This window comes from Palaemon carinicauda, chromosome 3 (assembly GCF_036898095.1).
Source record: "Palaemon carinicauda isolate YSFRI2023 chromosome 3, ASM3689809v2, whole genome shotgun sequence".
Taxonomy (NCBI): Eukaryota; Metazoa; Arthropoda; class Malacostraca; order Decapoda; family Palaemonidae; genus Palaemon; species Palaemon carinicauda.
The window spans coordinates 77,853,476-77,868,786 of record NC_090727.1 but is presented as its reverse complement, the minus strand read 5'-3'; positions in this window follow the sequence as shown (position 1 = coordinate 77,868,786).

The following is a 15,311-nucleotide window of genomic DNA, read 5'->3' as shown; positions in this document are numbered from 1 at the left end:
ACAGGCTCAGTGGGAAGGACCAAGTAGTTGGACTAAGGAAGATGAAAAAAAGGAGCTTTGTTTTGAGGAGGAAATATCCTTTGATGTAGAGGTACAAGGCTACATTGTAGGATAAAGTACTGGCTCAGTGGGAAGGACCAAGTAGTTGGACTAAGGAAGATGAAAAAAAGGAGCTTTGTTTTGAGGAGGAAATATCCTTTGATGTAGAGGTACAAGGCTACATTGTAGGATAAAGTACAGGCTCAGTAGGAAGGACCAAGTAGCTGGACTAAGGAAGATGAAAAAAAAGGAGCTTTGTTTTGAGGAGGAAATATCCTTTGATGTAGAGGTACAAGGCTACATTGTAGGATAAAGTACTGGCTCAGTGGGAAGGACCAAGTAGTTGGACTAAGGAAGATGAAAAAAAGGAGCTTTATTTTGAGGAGGAAATATCCTTTGATGTAGAGGTACAAGGCTACATTGTAGGATAAAGTACTGGCTCAGTGGGAAGGACCAAGTAGTTGGACTAAGGAAGATGAAAAAAAGGAGCTTTGTTTTGAGGAGGAAATATCCTTTGATGTAGAGGTACAAGGCTACATTGTAGGATAAAGTACGGCCTCAGTGGGAAGGACCAAGTAGTTGGACTAAGGAAGATGAGAAAAAGGAGCTTTGTTTTGAAGAGGAAATATCCTTTGATGTAGAGGTACAAGGCTACATTGTAGGATAAAGTACTGGCTCAGTGGGAAGGACCAAGTAGTTGGACTAAAGGAGATGAAAAAAAAAGGAGTTTTGTTTTGAGGAGGAAATATCCTTTGATGTAGAGGTACAAGGCTACATTGTAGGATAAAGTACTGGCTCAGTGGGAAGGACCAAGTAGTTGGACGAAGGGATATGAAAAAAAAAGGAGCTTTGTTTTGAGGAGGACATATCCTTTGATGTAGAGGTACAAGGCTACATTGTAGGATAAAGTACTGGCTCAGTGGGAAGGACCAAGTAGTTGGACTAAGGGATATGAAAAAAAAAGGAGCTTTGTTTTGAGGAGGAAATATCCTTTGATGTAGAGGTACAAGGCTACATTGTAGGATAAAGTACTGACTCAGTGGGAAGGACCAAGTAGTTGGACTAAGGAAGATGAAAAAAAGGAGCTTTGTTTTGAGGAGGAAATATACTTTGATGTAGAGGTACAAAGCTACATTGTAGGATAAAGTTCGGGCTCAGTGGGAAGGACCAAGTAGTTGGACTGAGGAAGATGAAAAAAAGGAGCTTTGTTTTGAGGAGGAAATATCCTTTGATGTAGAGGTACAAGGCTACATTGTAGGATAAAGTACTGGCTCAGTGGGAAGGACCAAGGAGTTGGACTAAGGAAGATGAAAAAAAGGAGCTCTGTTTTGAGGAGGAAATATCCTTTGATGTAGAGGTACAAGGCTACATTATAGGATAAAGTACTGGCTCAGAGGGAAGGACCAAGTAGTTGGACTAAGGAAGATGAGAAAAAAAAAGGAGCTTTGTTTTGAGGAGGAAATATCCTTTGATGTAGAGGTACAAGGCTACATTGTAGGATAAAGTACTGACTCAGTGGGAAGGACCAAGGAGTTGGACTAAGGAAGATGAAAAAAAGGAGCTTTGTTTTGAGGAGGAAATATCCTTTGATGTAGAGGTACAAGGCTACATTATAGGATAAAGTACTGACTCAGTGGGAAGGACCAAGTAGTTGGACTAAGGAAGATGAGAAAAATGAGCTTTGTTTTGAGGAGGAAATATCATTTGATGTAGAGGTACAAGGCTACATTGTAGGATAAAGTACTGGCTCAGTGGGAAGGACCAAGTAGTTGGACTAAAGGAGATGAAAAAAAAAGGAGTTTTGTTTTGAGGAGGAAATATCCTTTGATGTAGAGGTACAAGGCTACATTGTAGGATAAAGTACTGGCTCAGTGGGAAGGACCAAGTAGTTGGACTAAGGGATATGAAAAAAAAGGAGCTTTGTTTTGAGGAGGAAATATCCTTTGATGTAGAGGTACAAGGCTACATTGTAGGATAAAGTACTGGCTCAGTGGGAAGGACCAAGTAGTTGGACTAAGGGATATGAAAAAAAAAGGAGCTTTGTTTTGAGGAAGAAATATCCTTTGATGTAGAGGTACAAGGCTACATTGTAGGATAAAGTACTGACTCAGTGGGAAGGACCAAGTAGTTGGACTAAGGAAGATGAAAAAAAGGAGCTTTGTTTTGAGGAGGAAATATCCTTTGATGTAGAGGTACAAGGCTACATTGTAGGATAAAGTTCGGGCTCAGTGGGAAGGACCAAGAAGTTGGACTGAGGAAGATGAAAAAAAGGAGCTTTGTTTTGAGGAGGAAATATCCTTTGATGTAGAGGTACAAGGCTACATTGTAGGATAAAGTACTGGTTCAGTGGGAAGGACCAAGGAGTTGGACTAAGGAAGATGAAAAAAAGGAGCTCTGTTTTGAGGAGGAAATATCCTTTGATGTAGAGGTACAAGGCTACATTATAGGATAAAGTACTGGCTCAGTGGGAAGGACCAAGTAGTTGGACTAAGGAAGATGAAAAAAAAAGGAGCTTTGTTTTGAGGAGGAAATATCCTTTGATGTAGAGGTACAAGGCTACATTGTAGGATAAAGTACTGACTCAGTGGGAAGGACCAAGGAGTTGGACTAAGGAAGATGAAAAAAAGGAGCTTTGTTTTGAGGAGGAAATATCCTTTGATGTAGAGGTACAAGGCTATATTGTAGGATAAAGTACTGGCTCAGTGGGAAGGACCAAGTAGTTGGACTAAGGAAGATGAAAAAAAGGAGCTTTGTTTTGAGGAGGAAATATCCTTTGATGTAGAGGTACAAGGCTACATTGTAGGATAAAGTACTGACTCAGTGGGAAGGACCAAGTAGTTGGACTAAGGAAGATGAAAAAAAGGAGCTTTGTTTTGAGGAGGAAATATCCTTTGATGTAGAGGTACAAGGCTACATTGTAGGATAAAGTACTGGCTCAGTGGGAAGGACCAAGTAGTTGGACTAAGGAAGATGAAAAAAAGGAGCTTTGTTTTGAGGAGGAAATATCCTTTGATGTAGAGGTACAAGGCTACATTGTAGGATAAAGTACGGGCTCAGTGGGAAGGACCAAGTAGTTGGACTAAGGAAGATGAAAAAAAGGAGCTTTGTTTTGTGGAGGAAATATCCTTTGATGTAGAGGTACAAGGCTACATTGTAGGATAAAGTACTGGCTCAGTGGCAAGGACCAAGTAGTTGGACTAAGGAAGATGAAAAAAAAAGGAGCTTTGTTTTGAGGAGGAAATATCCTTTGATGTAGAGGTACAAGGCTACATTGTAGGATAAAGTACTGGCTCAGTGGGAAGGACCAAGTAGTTGGACTAAGGGAGATGAAAAAAAAAGGAGCTTTGTTTTTAGGAGGAAATATCCTTTGATGTATAGGTACAAGGCTACATTGTAGGATAAAGTACTGGCTCAGTGGGAAGGACCAAGTAGTTGGACTAAGGAAGATGAAAAAAAAAGGAGCTTTGTTTTGAAGAGGAAATATCCTTTGATGTAGAGGTACAAGGCTACATTGTAGGATAAAGTACTGACTCAGTGGGAAGGACTAAGTAGTTGGACTAAGGAAGATGAAAAAAATGAGCTTTGTTTTGAGGAGGAAATATCCTTTGATGTAGAGGTACAAGGCTACATTGTAGGATAAAGTACGGACTCAGTGGGAAGGACCAAGTAGTTGGACTAAGAAAGATGAAAAAAAAAGGAGCTTTGTTTTGAGGAGGAAATATCCTTTGATGTAGAGGTACAAGGCTACATTGTAGGATAAAGTACTGACTCAGTGGGAAGGACCAAGTAGTTGGACTAAGGAAGATGAAAAAAAGGAGCTTTGTTTTGAGGAGGATATATCCTTTGATGTAGAGGTACAAGGCTACATTGTAGGATAAAGTACTGGCTCAGTGGGAAGGACCAAGTAGTTGGACTAAGGAAGATGAGAAAAAAAAAGGAGCTTTGTTTTGAGGAGGAAATATCCTTTGATGTAGAGGTACAAGGCTACATTGTAGGATAAAGTACGGGCTCAGTGGGAAGGACCAAGTAGCTGGACTAAGGAAGATGAGAAAAAAAAAGGAGCTTTGTTTTGAGGAGGAAATATCCTTTGATGTAGAGGTACAAGGCTACATTGTAGGATAAAGTACGGGCTTATTGGGAAGGACCAAGGAGTTGGACTAAGGAAGATGAAAAAAAAGGAGCTTTGCTTTGAGGAGGAAATATCCTTTGATGTAGAGGTACAAGGCTACATTGTAGGATAAAGTACTGGCTCAGTGGGAAGGACCAAGGAGTTGGACTAAGGAAGATGAAAAAAAAAGGAGCTTTGTTTTGAGGAGGAAATATCCTTTGATGTAGAGGTACAAGGCTACATTGTAGGATAAAGTACTGGCTCAGTGGGAAGGACCAAGTAGTTGGACTAAGGAAGATGGAAAAAAGGAGCTTTGTTTTGAGGAGGAAATATCCTTTGATGTAGAGGTACAAGGCTACAATAATAGGATAAAGTACTGACTCAGTGGGAAGGACCAAGGAGTTGGACTAAGGAAGATGAGAAAAAAAAAGGAGCTTTGTTTTGAGGAGGAAATATCCTTTGATGTAGAGGTACAAGGCTACATTGTAGGATAAAGTACTGGCTCAGTGGGAAGGACCAAGTAGTTGGACTAAGGAAGATGAAAAAAAGGAGCTTTGTTTTGAGGAGGAAATATCCTTTGATGTAGAGGTACAAGGCTACATTGTAGGATAAAGTACGGGCTCAGTGGGAAGGACCAAGTAGTTGGACTAAGGAAGATGAAAAAAAGGAGCTTTGTTTTGAGGAGGAAATATCCTTTGATGTAGAGGTACAAGGCTACATTGTAGGATAAAGTACTGGCTCAGTGGGATGGACCAAGGAGTTGGACTAAGGAAGATGAAAAAAAAAAGGAGCTTTGTTTTGAGGAGGAAATATCCTTTGATGTAGAGGTACAAGGCTACATTGTAGGATAAAATACTGGCTCAGTGGGAAGGACCAAGTAGTTGGACAGGAAGATGAAAAAAAAGGAGCTTTGTTTTGAGGAGGAAATATCCTTTGATGTAGAGGTATAAGGCTACATTGTAGGATAAAGTACTGGCTCAGTGGGAATGACCAAGTAGTTTGACTAAGGAAGATGAAAAAAAGGAGCTTTGTTTTGAGGAGGAAATATCCTTTGATGTAGAGGTACAAGGCTACATTGTAGGATAAAGTACTGACTCAGTGGGAAGGACCAAGTAGTTGGACTAAGGAAGATGAAAAAAAGGAGCTCTGTTTTGAGGAGGAAATATCCTTTGATGTAGAGGTACAAGGCTACATTGTAGGATAAAGTACGGGCTCATTGGGAAGGACCATGTAGTTGGACTAAGGAAGATGAAAAAAAAAGGAGCTTTGTTTTGAGGAGGAAATATCCTTTGATGTAGAGGTACAAGGCTACATTGTAGGATAAAGTACTGGCTCAGTGGGAAGGACCAAGTAGTTGGACTAAGGAAAATGAAAAAAAGGAGCTTTGTTTTGAGGAGGAAATATCCTTTGATGTAAAGGTACAAGGCTACATTATAGGATAAAGTACTGACTCAGTGGGAAGAACCAAGGAGTTGGACTAAGGAAGATGAAAAAAAAAGGAGCTTTGTTTTGAGGAGGAAATATCCTTTGATGTAGAGGTACAAGGCTACATTATAGGATAAAGTACTGACTCAGTAGGAAGGACCAAGGAGTTGGACTAAGGAAGATGAAAAAAAAAGGAGCTTGGTTTGAGGAGGAAATATCCTTTGATGTAGAGGTACAAGGCTACATTATAGGATAAAGTACTGACTCAGTAGGAAGGACCAAGGAGTTGGACTAACGAAGATGAAAAAAAAAGAGCTTTGTTTTGAGGAGGAAATATCCTTTGATGTAGAGGTACAAGGCTACATTGTAGGATGAAGTACTGACTCAGTGGGAAGGACCAAGGAGTTGGACTAAGGAAGATGAAAAAAAGGAGCTTTGTTTTGAGGAGGAAATATCCTTTGATGTAGAGGAACAAGGCTACATTGTAGGATAAAGTACTGGCTCAGTGTGAAGGACCAAGTAGTTGGACTAAGGAAGATGAAAAAAAGGAGCTTTGTTTTGAGGAGGAAATATCCTTTGATGTAGAGGTACAAGGCTACATTGTAGGATAAAGTACTGGCTCAGTGGGAAATAACAAGTAGTTGGACAAAGGAAGATGAAAAAAGGAGCTTTGTTTTGAGGAGGAAATATCCTTTGATGTGGAGGTACAAGGCTACATTATAGGATAAAGTACTGACTCAGTGGGAAGGACCAAGGAGTTGGACTAAGGAAGATGAAAAAAGGAGCTTTGTTTTGAGGAGGAAATATCCTTTGATGTAGAGGTACAAGGCTACATTGTAGGATAAAGTACTGGCTCAGTGGGAAGGACCAAGTAGCTGGACTAAGGAAGATGAAAAAAAGGAGCTTTGTTTTGAGGAGGAAATATCCTTTGATGTAGAGGTAGAAGGCTACATTGTAGGATAAAGTACTGGCTCAGTGGGAAGGACCAAGTAGTTGGACTAAGGAAGATGAAAAAAAGGAGCTTTGTTTTGAGGAGGAAATATCCTTTGATGTAGAGGTACAAGGCTACATTGTAGGATAAAGTACTGACTCAGTGGGAAGGACCAAGGAGTTGGACTAAGGAAGATGAAAAAAAGGAGCTTTGTTTTGAGGAGGAAATATCCTTTGATGTAGAGGTACAAGGCTACATTGTAGGATAAAGTACTGGCTCAGTGGGAAGGACCAAGTAGTTGGACTAAGGAAGATGAAAAAAAGGAGCTTTGTTTTGAGGAGGAAATATCCTTTGATGTAGAGGTACAAGGCTACATTATAGGATAAAGTACTGACTCAGTGGGAAGGACCAAGTAGTTGGACTAAGGAAGATGAAAAAAAAAGGAGCTTTGCTTTGAGGAGGAAATATCCTTTGATGTAGAGGTACAAGGCTACATTGTAGGATAAAGTACGGGCTCAGTGGGAAGGACCAAGTAGTTGGACTAAGGAAGATGAAAAAAAAAAGGAGCTTTGTTTTGAGGAGGAAATATCCTTTGATGTAGAGGTACAAGGCTACATTGTAGGATAAAGTACGGGCTCAGTGGGAAGGACCAAGTAGTTGGACTAAGGAAGATGAAAAATAGGAGCTTTGTTTTGAGGAGGAAATATCCTTTGATGTAGAGGTACAAGGCTACATTGTAGGATAGTACTGACTCAGTGGGAAGGACCAAGTAGTTGGACTAAGGAAGATGAAAAAAAGGAGCTTTGTTTTGAGGAGGAAATATCCTTTGATGTAGAGGTACAAGGCTACATTGTAGGATAAAGTACTGGCTCAGTGGGAAGGACCAAGTAGTTGGACTAAGGAAATTGAAAAAAAGGAGCTTTGTTTTGAGGAGGAAATATCCTTTGATGTAGCGGTACAAGGCTACATTATAGGATAAAGTACTGACTCAGTGGGAAGGACCAAGGAGTTGGACTAAGGAAGATGAAAAAAAAAAGGAGCTTTGTTTTGACGAGGAAATATATTTTGATGTAGAGGTACAAGGCTACATTGTAGGATAAAGTACTGACTCAGTGGGAAGGACCAAGGAGTTGGACTAAGGAAGATGAAAAAAAAAGGAGCTTTGCTTTGAGGAGGAAATATCCTTTGATGTAGAGGTACAAGGCTACATTGTAGGATAAAGTACTGACTCAGTGGGAAGGACCAAGTAGTTGGACTAAGGAAGATGAAAAAAAGGAGCTCTGTTTTGAGGAGGAAATATCCTTTGATGTAGAGGTACAAGGCTACATTGTAGGATAAAGTACGGGCTCATTGGGAAGGACCATGTAGTTGGACTAAGGAAGATGAAAAAAAAAGGAGCTTTGTTTTGAGGAGGAAATATCCTTTGATGTAGAGGTACAAGGCTACATTGTAGGATAAAGTACTGGCTCAGTGGGAAGGACCAAGTAGTTGGACTAAGGAAGATGAAAAAAAGGAGCTTTGTTTTGAGGAGGAAATATCCTTTGATGTAGTGGTAAAAGGCTACATTATAGGATAAAGTACTGACTCAGTGGGAAGGACCAAGGAGTTGGACTAAGGAAGATGAAAAAAAGGAGCTTTGCTTTGAGGAGGAAATATCCTTTGATGTAGAGGTACAAGGCTACATTGTAGGATAAAGTACTGGCTCAGTGGGAAGGACCAAGTAGTTGGACTAAGGAAGATGAAAAAAAAAGGAGCTTTGTTTTGAGGAGGAAATATCCTTTGATGTAGAGGTACAAGGCTACATTGTAGGATAAAGTACTGGCTCAGTGGGAAGGACCAAGTAGTTGGACTAAGGAAGATGAAAAAAAGGAGCTCTGTTTTGAGGAGGAAATATCCTTTGATGTAGAGGTACAAGGCTACATTGTAGGATAAAGTACGGGCTCATTGGGAAGGACCATGTAGTTGGACTAAGGAAGATGAAAAAAAAAGGAGCTTTGTTTTGAGGAGGAAATATCCTTTGATGTAGAGGTACAAGGCTACATTGTAGGATAAAGTACTGACTCAGTGGGAAGGACCAAGTAGTTGGACTAAGGAAGATGGAAAAAAGGAGCTCTGTTTTGAGGAGGAAATATCCTTTGATGTAGAGGTACAAGGCTACATTGTAGGATAAAGTACTGGCTCATTGGGAAGGACCATGTAGTTGGACTAAGGAAGATGAAAAAAAAAGGAGCTTTGTTTTGAGGAGGAAATATCCTTTGATGTAGAGGTACAAGGCTACATTGTAGGATAAAGTACTGGCTCAGTGGGAAGGACCAAGTAGTTGGACTAAGGAAGATGAAAAAAAGGAGCTTTGTTTTGAGGAGGAAATATCCTTTGATGTAGTGGTAAAAGGCTACATTATAGGATAAAGTACTGACTCAGTGGGAAGGACCAAGGAGTTGGACTAAGGAAGATGAAAAAAAGGAGCTTTGCTTTGAGGAGGAAATATCCTTTGATGTAGAGGTACAAGGCTACATTGTAGGATAAAGTACTGGCTCAGTGGGAAGGACCAAGTAGTTGGACTAAGGAAGATGAAAAAAAAAGGAGCTTTGTTTTGAGGAGGAAATATCCTTTGATGTAGAGGTACAAGGCTACATTGTATGATAAAGTACTGGCTCAGTGGGAAGGACCAAGTAGTTAGACTAAGGAAGATGAAAAAAAGGAGCTTTGTTTTGAGGAGGAAATATCCTTTGATGTAGAGGTACAAGGCTACATTGTCAGATAAAGTACTGGCTCAGTGGGAAGGACCAAGTAGTTGGACTAAGGAAGATGAAAAAAAAAGGAGCTTTGTTTTGAGGAGGAAATATCCTTTGATGTAGAGGTTCAAGGCTACATTGTAGGATAAAGTACTGGCTCAGTGGGAAGGACCAAGTAGTTGGACTAAGGAAGATGAAAAAAAGGAGCTTTGTTTTGAGGAGGAAATATCCTTTGACGTAGAGGTACAAGGCTACATTATAGGATAAAGTACTGACTCAGTGGGAAGGACCAAGGAGTTGGACTAAGGAAGATGAAAAAAAAAAGGAGCTTTGTTTTGAGGAGGAAATATCCTTTGATGTAGAGGTACAAGGCTACATTATAGGATAAAGTACTGACTCAGTGGGATAGACCAAGGAGTTGGACTAAGGAAGATGAAAAAAAAAAGGAGCTTTGTTTTGAGGAGGAAATATCCTTTGATGTAGAGGTACAAGGCTACATTGTAGGATAAAGTACGGGCTCAGTGGGAAGGACCAAGTAGTTGGACTAAGGAAGATGAAAAAAAGGAGCTTTGTTTTGAGGAGGAAATATCCTTTGATGTAGAGGTACAAGGCTACATTGTAGGATAAAGTACGGGCTCAGTGGGAAGGACCAAGTAGTTGGACTAAGGAAGATGAAAAAAAAAAGGAGCTTTGTTTTGAGGAGGAAATATCCTTTGATGTAGAGGTACAAGGCTACATTGTAGGATAAAGTACTGGCTCAGTGGGAAGGACCAAGTAGTTGGACTAAGGAAGATGAAAAAAAGGAGCTTTGTTTTAAGGAGGAAATATCCTTTGATGTAGAGGTACAAGGCTACATTGTAGGATAAAGTACGGGCTCAGTGGGAAGGACCAAGTAGCTTGACTAAGGAAGATGAAAAAAAAAGGAGCTTTGTTTTGAGGAGGAAATATCCTTTGATGTAGAGGTACAAGGCTACATTGTAGGATAAAGTACTGGCTCAGTGGGAAGGACCAAGTAGTTGGACTAAGGAAGATGAAAAAAAAAGGAGCTTTGTTTTTAGGAGGAAATATCCTTTGATGTAGAGGTACAAGGCTACATTGTAGGATAAAGTACGGGCTCAGTGGGAAGGACCAAGTAGTTGGACTAAGGAAGATGAAAAAAAGGAGCTTTGTTTTGAGGAGGAAATATCCTTTGATGTAGAGGTACAAGGCTACATTGTAGGATAAAGTACGGGCTCAGTGGGAAGGACCAAGTAGTTGGACTAAGGAAGATGAAAAAAAAAAGGAGCTTTGTTTTGAGGAGGAAATATCCTTTGATGTAGAGGTACAAGGCTACATTGTAGGATAAAGTACAGGATCAGTGGGAAGGACCAAGTATTTGGACTATGGAAGATGAAAAAAAAGGACCTTGTTTTGAGGAGGAAATATCCTTTGATGTAGAGGTACAAGGCTACATTGTAGGATAAAGTACGGGCTCAGTGGGAAGGACCAAGTAGTTGGACTAAGGAAGATAAAAAAAAGGAGCTTTGTTTTAGGAGGAAATATCCTTTGATGTAGAGGTACAAGGCTACATTGTAGGATAAAGTACGGGCTCAGTGGGAAGGACCAAGTAGTTGGACTAAGGAAGAGGAGAAAAAAAAAAAGGACCTTTGTTTTGAGGAGGAAATATCCTTTGATGTAGAGGTACAAGGCTACATTGTAGGATAAAGTACTGGCTCAGTGGGAAGGACCAAGTAGTTGGACTAAGGAAGATGAAAAAAAAAGGAGCTTTATTTTGAGGAGGAAAAATCCTTTGATGTAGAGGTACAAGGCTACATTGTAGGATAAAGTACGGGCTAAGTGGGAAGGACCAAGTAGTTGGACTAAGGAAGATGAGAAAAAAAAAAAGGAGCTTTGTTTTGAGGAGGAAATATCCTTTGATGTAGAGGTACAAGGCTACATTGTAGGATAAAGTACTGACTCAGTGGGAAGGACCAAGTAGTTGGACTAAGGAAGATGAAAAAAAGGAGCTTTGTTTTGAGGAGGAAATATCCTTTGATGTAGAGGTACAAGGCTACATTGTATGATAAAGTACAGGGTCAGTGGGAAGGACCAAGTAGTTGGACTAAGGAAGATGAAAAAAAGGAGCTTTGTTTTGAGGAGGAAATATCCTTTGATGTAGAGGTACAAGGCTACATTGTAGGATAAAGTACGGGCTCAGTGGGAAGGACCAAGTAGTTGGACTAAGGAAGATGAAAAAAAGGAGCTTTGTTTTGAGGAGGAAATATCCTTTGATGTAGAGGTACAAGGCTACATTGTAGGATAAAGTACGGGCTCAGTGGGAAGGACCAAGTAGTTGGACTAAGGAAGATGAAAAAAAGGAGCTTTGTTTTGAGGAGGAAATATCCTTTGATGTAGAGGTAAAAGGCTACATTGTAGGATAAAGTACTGACTCAATGGGAAGGACCAAGTAGTTGGACTAAGGAAGATGAAAAAAAGGAGCTTTGTTTTGAGGAGGAAATATCCTTTGATGTAGAGGTACAAGGCTACATTGTAGGATAAAGTACGGGCTCATTGGGAAGGACCAAGTAGTTGGACTAAGGAAGATGAAAAAAAGGAGCTTTGTTTTGAGGAGGAAATATCCTTTGATGTAGAGGTACAAGGCTACATTGTAGGATAAAGTACTGGCTAAGTGGGAAGGACCAAGTAGTTGGACTAAGGAAGATGAGAAAAAAAAAAGGAGCTTTGTTTTGAGGAGGAAATATCCTTTGATGTAGAGGTACAAGGCTACATTGTAGGATAAAGTACGGGCTCAGTGGGAAGGACCAAGTAGTTGGACTAAGGAAGATGAAAAAAAGGAGCTTTGTTTTGAGGAGGAAATATCCTTTGATGTAGAGGTACAAGGCTACATTGTAGGATAAAGTACGGGCTCAGTGGGAAGGACCAAGTAGTTGGACTAAGGAAGATGAGAAAAAAAAAAGGAGCTTTGTTTTGAGGAGGAAATATCCTTTGATGTAGAGGTACAAGGCTACATTGTAGGATAAAGTACTGACTCAATGGGAAGGACCAAGTAGCTGGACTAAGGAAGATGAAAAAAAGGAGCTTTGTTTTGAGGAGGAAATATCCTTTGATGTAGAGGTACAAGGCTACATTGTAGGATAAAGTACGGGCTCAGTGGGAAGGACCAAGTAGTTGGACTAAGGAAGATGAGAAAAAAAAAAGGAGCTTTGTTTTGAGGAGGAAATATCCTTTGATGTAGAGGTACAAGGCTACATTGTAGGATAAAGTACTGACTCAGTGGGGAAGGACCAAGTAGTTGGACTAAGGAAGATGAAAAAAAGGAGCTTTGTTTTGAGGAGGAAATATCCTTTGATGTAGAGGTACAAGGCTACATTGTAGGATAAAGTACGGGCTCAGTGGGAAGGACCAAGTAGCTGGACTAAGGAAGATGAAAAAAAGGAGCTTTGTTTTGAGGAGGAAATATCCTTTGATGTAGAGGTACAAGGCTACATTGTAGGATAAAGTACTGACTCAATGGGAAGGACCAAGTAGCTGGACTAAGGAAGATGAAAAAAAGGAGCTTTGTTTTGAGGAGGAAATATCCTTTGATGTAGAGGTAAAAGGCTACATTGTAGGATAAAGTACTGACTCAATGGGAAGGACCAAGTAGCTGGACTAAGGAAGATGAAAAAAAGGAGCTTTGTTTTGAGGAGGAAATATCCTTTGATGTAGAGGTACAAGGCTACATTGTAGGATAAAGTACGGGCTCAGTGGGAAGGACCAAGTAGTTGGACTAAGGAAGATGAGAAAAAAAAAAAGGAGCTTTGTTTTGAGGAGGAAATATCCTTTGATGTAGAGGTACAAGGCTACATTGTAGGATAAAGTACTGACTCAGTGGGGAAGGACCAAGTAGTTGGACTAAGGAAGATGAAAAAAAGGAGCTTTGTTTTGAGGAGGAAATATCCTTTGATGTAGAGGTACAAGGCTACATTGTAGGATAAAGTACGGGCTCAGTGGGAAGGACCAAGTAGCTGGACTAAGGAAGATGAAAAAAAGGAGCTTTGTTTTGAGGAGGAAATATCCTTTGATGTAGAGGTACAAGGCTACATTGTAGGATAAAGTACTGACTCAATGGGAAGGACCAAGTAGTTGGACTAAGGAAGATGAAAAAAAGGAGCTTTGTTTTGAGGAGGAAATATCCTTTGATGTAGAGGTACAAGGCTACATTGTAGGATAAAGTACTGACTCAGTGGGGAAGGACCAAGTAGTTGGACTAAGGAAGATGAAAAAAAGGAGCTTTGTTTTGAGGAGGAAATATCCTTTGATGTAGAGGTACAAGGCTACATTGTAGGATAAAGTACGGGCTCAGTGGGAAGGACCAAGTAGTTGGACTAAGGAAGATGAAAAAAAGGAGCTTTGTTTTGAGGAGGAAATATCCTTTGATGTAGAGGTAAAAGGCTACATTGTAGGATAAAGTACTGACTCAATGGGAAGGACCAAGTAGTTGGACTAAGGAAGATGAAAAAAAGGAGCTTTGTTTTGAGGAGGAAATATCCTTTGATGTAGAGGTACAAGGCTACATTGTAGGATAAAGTACGGGCTCATTGGGAAGGACCAAGTAGTTGGACTAAGGAAGATGAAAAAAAGGAGCTTTGTTTTGAGGAGGAAATATCCTTTGATGTAGAGGTACAAGGCTACATTGTAGGATAAAGTACTGGCTCAGTGGGAAGGACCAAGTAGCTGGACTAAGGAAGATGAAAAAAAAAGGAGCTTTGTTTTGAGGAGGAAATATCCTTTGATGTAGAGGAACAAGGCTACATTGTAGGATAAAGTACGGGCTCAGTGGGAAGGACCAAGTAGCTGGACTAAGGAAGATGAAAAAAAAAGGAGCTTTGTTTTGAGGAGGAAATATCCTTTGATGTAGAGGTACAAGGCTACATTGTAGGATAAAGTACGGGCTCAGTGGGAAGGACCAAGTAGCTGGACTAAGGAAGATGAAAAAAAGGAGCTTTGTTTTGAGGAGGAAATATCCTTTGATGTAGAGGTACAAGGCTACATTGTAGGATAAAGTACTGGCTCAGTGGGAAGGACCAAGTAGTTGGACTAAGGAAGATGAAAAAAAGGAGCTTTGTTTTGAGGAGGAAATATCCTTTGATATAGAGGTACAAGGTTACATTGTAGGATAAAGTACTGGCTCAGTGGGAAGGACCAAGTAGTTGGACTAAGGAAGATGAAAAAAAGGAGCTTTGTTTTGAGGAGGAAATATCCTTTGATATAGAGGTACAAGGTTACATTGTAGGATAAAGTACGGGCTCAGTTAGAAGGACCAAGAAGTTGGACTAAGGAAGATAAAATAAAAAAGGAGCTTTGTTTTGAGGAGGAAATATCCTTTGATGTAGAGGTACAAGGCTACATTGTAGGATAAAGTACTGGCTCAGTGGGAAGGACCAAGTAGTTGGACTAAGGAAGATGAAAAAAAAAGGAGCTTTGCTTTGAGGAGGAAATATCCTTTGATGTAGAGGTACAAGGCTACATTGTAGGATAAAGTACGGGCTCAGTGGGAAGGACCAAGTAGCTGGACTAAGGAAGATGAGAAAAAAAAAAGGAGCTTTTATTTGAGGGGGAAATATCCTTTGATGTAGAGGTACAAGGCTACATTATAGGATAAAGTACAGGCTCAGTTAGAAGGACCAAATAGTTGGACAATAGAAGATAAAAAAGAAAAAAGAACTTTGTTTTGAGGAGGAAATATCCTTTGATGTAGAGGTACAAGGCTACAATATAGGATAAAGTACAGGCTCAGTTAGAAGGACCAAGTAGTTGGACTAAGGAAGATGAAAAAAAAAGGAACTTTGCTTTGAGGAGGAAATATCCTTTGATGTAGAGGTACAAGGCTACATTGTAGGATAAAGTACGGGCTCAGTGGGAAGGACCAAGTAGTTGGACTAAGGAAGATGAAAAAAAAAAGGAGCTTTGCTTTGAGGAGGAAATATCCTTTGATGTAGAGGTACAAGGCTACATTGTAGGATAAAGTACGGGCTCAGTGGGAAGGACCAAGTAGTTGGACTAAGGAAGATGAAAAAAAAAGGAACTTTGC